Source organism: Schistocerca piceifrons, chromosome X (genome assembly GCF_021461385.2).
Source record: "Schistocerca piceifrons isolate TAMUIC-IGC-003096 chromosome X, iqSchPice1.1, whole genome shotgun sequence".
In the NCBI taxonomy this organism is placed as follows: domain Eukaryota; kingdom Metazoa; phylum Arthropoda; class Insecta; order Orthoptera; family Acrididae; genus Schistocerca; species Schistocerca piceifrons.
The window spans coordinates 176,642,908-176,648,907 of NC_060149.1; the positions used below are offsets into that span (position 1 = coordinate 176,642,908).

The 6,000-nt window shown below is 42.4% G+C and overlaps 1 protein-coding gene across 1 annotated transcript in view; it reads right to left on the reverse strand.

Annotated features, from left to right (window-relative positions):
- LOC124723046 overlaps positions 1-5,688 on the reverse strand; it is a 401,647-nt gene extending 395,959 nt beyond the window's left edge. Inside the window, exon 1 of the mRNA XM_047248226.1 lies at positions 5,653-5,688. The gene's annotated coding sequence lies outside the window, so the exon portion shown is untranslated. The remainder of the gene's footprint in view (positions 1-5,652) is intronic.
- Positions 5,689-6,000: the final 312 nt, after the last annotated feature.

Consider the following 6,000-nt stretch of genomic DNA (forward strand, 5'->3'; position numbering starts at 1 on the left):
CGTAGGCTGAGGTGAGGATCAGTGAACTATACTTGACGGGATTTATCTGGAACATCTTAGGTGATTAGAAAGTAAGTAGATAGGAATACCAGTAAATACTTAACTTTAATTCAGCATCAGCGGTGAACGTCGATGTTGACTTTGTACAATAATATTTCCAGGTGCATTTATAGATTGAACTGCGAATACTTCTTTACAATTCTGATTGCTTCACACATATACACTCCTGGAAATGGAAAAAAGAAGACGTTGACACCGGTGTGTCAGACCCACCATACTTGCTCCGGACACTGCGAGAGGGCTGTACAAGCAATGATCACACGCACGGCACAGCGGACACACCAGGAACCGCGGTGTTGGCCGTCGAATGGCGCTAGCTGCGCAGCATTTGTGCACCGCCGCCGTCAATGTCAGCCAGTTTGCCGTGGCATACGGAGCTCCATCGCAGTCTTTAACACTGGTAGCATGCCGCGACAGCGTGGACGTGAACCGTATGTGCAGCTGACGGACTTTGAGCGAGGGCGGATAGTGGGCATGCGGGAGGCCGGGTGGACGTACCGCCGAATTGCTCAATACGTGGGGCGTGAGGTCTCCACAGTACATCGATGTTGTCGCCAGTGGTCGGCGGAAGGTGCACGTGCCCGTCGACCTGGGACCGGACTGCAGCGACGCACGGATGCACGCCAAGACCGTAGGATCCTACGCAGTGCCGTAGGGGACCGCACCGCCACTTCCCAGCAAATTAGGGACACTGTTGCTCCTGGGGTATCGGCGAGGACCATTCGCAACCGTCTCCATGAAGCTGGGCTACGGTCCCGCACACCGTTAGGCCGTCTTCCGCTCACGCCCCAACATCGTGCAGCCCGCCTCCAGTGGTGTCGCGACAGGCGTGAATGGAGGGACGTGTCGTCTTCAGCGATGAGAGTCGCTTCTGCCTTGGTGCCAATGATGGTCGTATGCGTGTTTGGCGCCGTGCAGGTGAGCGCCACAATCAGGACTGCATACGACCGAGGCACACAGGGCCAACACCCGGCATCATGGTGTGGGGAGCGATCTCCTACACTGGCCGTACACCACTGGTGATCGTCGACGGGACACTGAATAGTGCACGTTACATCCAAACCGTCATCGAACCCATCGTTCTACCATTCCTAGACCGGCAAGGGAACTTGCTGTTCCAACAGGACAATGCACGTCCGCATGTATCCCGTGCCACCTAACGTGCTCTAGAAGGTGTAAGTCAACTACCCTGGCCAGCAAGATCTCCGGATCTGTCCCCCATTGAGCATGTTTGGGACTGGATGAAGCGTCGTCTCACGCGGTCTGCACGTCCAGCACGAACGCTGGTCCAACTGAGGCGCCAGGTGGAAATGGCATGGCAAGCGGTTCCACAGGACTACATCCAGAATCTCTACGATCGTCTCCATGGGAGAATAGCAGCCTGCATTGCTGCGAAAGGTGGATATACACTGTACTAGTGCCGACATTGTGCATGCTCTGTTGCCTGTGTCTATGTGCCTGTGGTTCTGTCAGTGTGATCATGTGATGTATCTGACCCCAGGAATGTGTCAATAAAGTTTCCCCTTCCTGGGACAATGAATTCACGGTGTTCTTATTTCAATTTCCAGGAGTGTAGATCAATTGTCAACGCATAAACTGTATGTGGCGCCTGGCTAGGTCGTAGCTACTCTTAACTGAAGGGTATGCTAACTATTGTCTCTGCAAATGAGATCTCTGAAGCTATAACAAGTGAACCATTCCTGTTAAAGTCGGCTGTAGAACTGGCCAGTGCGCTAGCTTGTCTCGTAAGACCAGCCGCGTGCCGGCGCTCGGTCTGCTAGCGTCGACAGTAGCGACTCGCGGGTCTGATGTGTACTGACGGACCGCGGCCGATTTGAAGCCTACAACCTAGCAAGTGTGGTGTCTTGCGGTGACAACACATTATGGATGTTTTTGTAATTTTTATAGGTGGAACATTGTGTTTCAAGTCTTTATATGGAACAGCTACTTCCTCCTTAGAGAACTCTAAGTCAGTATTGTTTTTTATTCTTGGATAAACGGTTTTATTGATCATGTTATACTTAAATGCCACATTTTTAAAGCCACCGTAATAGAAGACGAAGTCTTTTAACTTCTTTCCATGTGTCTAAATTATATTCTGTTCGGTTTTGAGAACTAAAACAATTCAGCGATGTCCTCCTCGAGAAACATTCAGCAATTTATTCTAATTAGCAGCGTTAGGATTGATATTTTATGTTGCTCCTTCTGTATGGATGAAACAATACAAAACAAGTGTAGCACTGGATATAGACTTTGCTGGGACTTGACATTCATCGTTCAAGGATTTGACGTAAGACAGTAGCATCTTAGGGGCCTATGATACGTGCGTTATATAATAATGCTATCTTTGGTAGGTGGAGGCAGCAGCCCTTAGGTTACAACTGAACTTTATGAGAGTATGACGCGCCAACTGGAGAACTTCAAGGAAGAGATTAACGCCACACACAGCATGTTTTCACCTGGCGTTTTACTTTTGACGGCTCCCAATGTTACAGAAGCTTTCAGGTATGTTGTACTGAAGAACGATAAAAATATTTACGTAGTTGTCAGTATGTGTGATATTGGGATGTATTTATTTGTTTCCTTGTATTATGGCACTTGATAATGGAGTAACCTAGTCCCGAAATATGTTGTGGTAAACATATAACACGTTTGACAGCTGGTGCTGAATAATCTCAGCATTGATTCATGAGACAGCTGTGCGATGGTGTCACAGATAAAAAGTCATATAGATATTCTCAGAAACTATAGCACTGATTTGGTGGCCAGCAGATACTCCAATAACGCCTGTCACACCTGGAGAATGACCACAGAATGAAAGTAACATTTACTTTAGTAGTCGGTTTATTATCATAATGTACTTCTTGTGTTATTATACACTGTCTTTCGAGAAAACTACAGAACTAATAATGGTACGTGCAACTGGATCGAATTTTACAGCACAGTCTGCCGCATTACGTAGTGTTGTTTTGTGGCCTACAGATGTATCCGTACATGCAAAGCGGGATTTCCGTGAGTCTTTCGCTCTCTGAAATTGATAATTTATTTCAGTTCTCCAATTTCCCCCTCATCACCCAGTCTAAGATAAGGCTCTACAGCAGTGGTGAAGCGTACATTTTTTTAGGGTTGCCTGAGAATTACGAATTTCGAAAAACAAAAGAATCTTAAAACAAAAACTTATAAAACACTTCAAAAACAAATTAGTTAATTATTTTTACTAAGACTGAAACTCCTACGGAATTTGTAGTAAATATATATTAAATGGCTACACAATAATAGAAACATAACGCATAGTAACTCACCGTTACATCTTTTTCTAAATTAGCTCCATCCTCCTATCCTTTTTCTAGGCGTAGACATCGATAACACGAGACATGAACTCCTGCTGTTTGGTTGAAGATTTCATTGACCCCTTCTCTACAGCCAAAATCGCCACGTTTGACAGTCTGTCATTTGTCATTGTTTTGCAAAGGTAGGTTTTAACGCATTTAATGTACTCATGCTTCTATCGCAAGACGCTGCAGTTGCTGGAATTGCAAGAACCAATTACAGTAACTCCAGACATTCAGACCCCACGTTTTTTAAATCACTGTTTGTGATGGATTTACGGAGGCCCTGAGGCTGTAAAAGTTTATCCTCACTTTAGTAAATAAAATTAACTTCTCCTTTCAGTTTTTCACAGTCGAAGAAAGGATATATTTTAAGTAGTTTTTCGGCTTCATTCACCGGGAAATTGTTTGCCCTAATATTACCTGAGAAGTTTTTCTCATTTAAAAGTCTGCAAAATCTGTTTCATGAAATTGCTGGAATCTAGTTTCCATGTTTACTACTACTGTTACGATTAATTCGAATGCTAACCTTCTCAGTTCCCGAAGACTTGCTTCTGTTTCACTAAAATTTATTTTAGATGATCCTGCTGAATTTATACAGTGACTATGCCTGTGCACTCTGGCAACTGGATACGTCATAAAACCCTACGAATCTTTCTTGTATTTCTCCCGATTCGTTATTTGAAAAACGAAAACCTGCACTCATTTGACCTCTATTTGAGACATTCGTTGTTTCGTCAGCTTCTACTGGTATAAATGGACTATTTTTAACCTCACTTGAAATTTGTTCTTTAACAACATCCGTATACAAACTATTAATTCGATCTGTTTATCTTGATTCAAATCTCCATCAGATGCTAAATGATCTTTCATATATCGTTCTTCTTCTGTCACGAAATACAAAAGTTCTAAATAATTTCCTGTATTTACTGATACCTCAGATTCGTTATGACCACGAAGAGCTAACTCTTTCCGAGTTAAAAAGCAGATAATCGAAATAAGTCTCTTAATTCTGTATTTAACAACTTCCGAAAGGTAATTTTGAGGACTCTTTTCGCCTACTCCCCACTTACGCTATTCGATACCTTCATTATCCATTCCAAACATTAGACAGGAAAAAAAAAGAAAAGAAAGGCTTGTTCCTTACAACGCTACTACTTAACTACCGTTTTTAATTGTACCGTTGTTTTTGGAAATGTCTTACAAATTTTCCATAAGATTTTTGTAACAGATACAGTGGGCGTCGGCTTTTGTTCTTTTACCAGTAGTTTATCTTCTAACGAAAGACGGGGGAAGAACACAGGGTTTTCAGTTAAGAAATTCAGTGGATCTTGTGATGAAATAAACGCGTCCGTGGCAGTTTGAGGTAGTCAGCAATACCACACGCTACAAGATAATTATTTAAATATTAGACAACTTACAGTTTTCCTTTTTGACAACACAATGACAAGACGAACTGACGATGACACCTCACACGTGACAGGACACAACGAAATATACTTCACTACACTACTTACTACATTTTAACTACAAAATTCATGTTCCAGGTTTCACCATAAACACGCCTACTGCTGTTGATATGAAAGCCTGCATACACGCTAAGGAACTACCGAACTTTGAAATAATTAAGGCTATTAATTTTCAATCGGAGGGAAAATGAAAATACATAAGCTAGTTCCCGTCATCGTGATACAACATCCAATGATACATTCACATTTATTCCCAATGAATTATGAATATACTCTTGTTCTTTGTGTTTAAAATAAACAATTAAATTAAGAGTTGAAGGTTTCTCATTCTGCCCAACTTGCTGCTAGTATTCTAGACGATGCGAAATAGAGCTATTTGTTAGGGTACTCCTGAATGACTTGTCAATCCACTTACGCGTGTGTCCACCTGCTGGCGAGAATTAGAAACAAATCAAACGCCAGCTTTTAAAAACCGTATGCACGCTGTAGAAACCTCAATCTACCTCTTAAAATAAATGGGATTACTGCGAATGCTCGCAACAAGCACGGATATCCGATCTGCTATTGGTTACGAAGCTAGTGCAGTGGTGGATTATACCGGCAGGTGCATATACTAAGTTCAAACGTACAATATTTTAAAACATTTGCAAGGGTACGTGATCAGATCGGATTAAATTCAGTTTGGACGAATTACTTTGGTAGTTTTTGGGTAGGCTCAGCCTTAGACTTAATGGATGCTTCGCCACTGTTCTACAGCGTAAATCCAATAAATATTTATAATCTTGTATACTTACCCTCAGCAACGAAATGCTCTCCGGGCCACACTTCTCTCCTCCTTCTTTTCTTGTCATCCTCTGTAAGCAGAAAACAAAACGGAATTCAAATAGGTTATTAATAATTTGTGAAGTCCTCAGTAAAAATTATCAGTTTAAAAAAAGAAATAGCATGCCAAGGTACAATACTAAATGGGCGCACACCCTGACGACAGTTTTGATCAAAAACAAATTTTTGCGTTACCTGTAGTACGAGGGCATCTTGTGTCCTATGACGCCATGTCTGAAGACCTAATGTAATTACACCCGGTTCTGTCAAGTTTTAAGTATATATATAGCTGATAATGCAATTTAATTTCCTGCAGAACT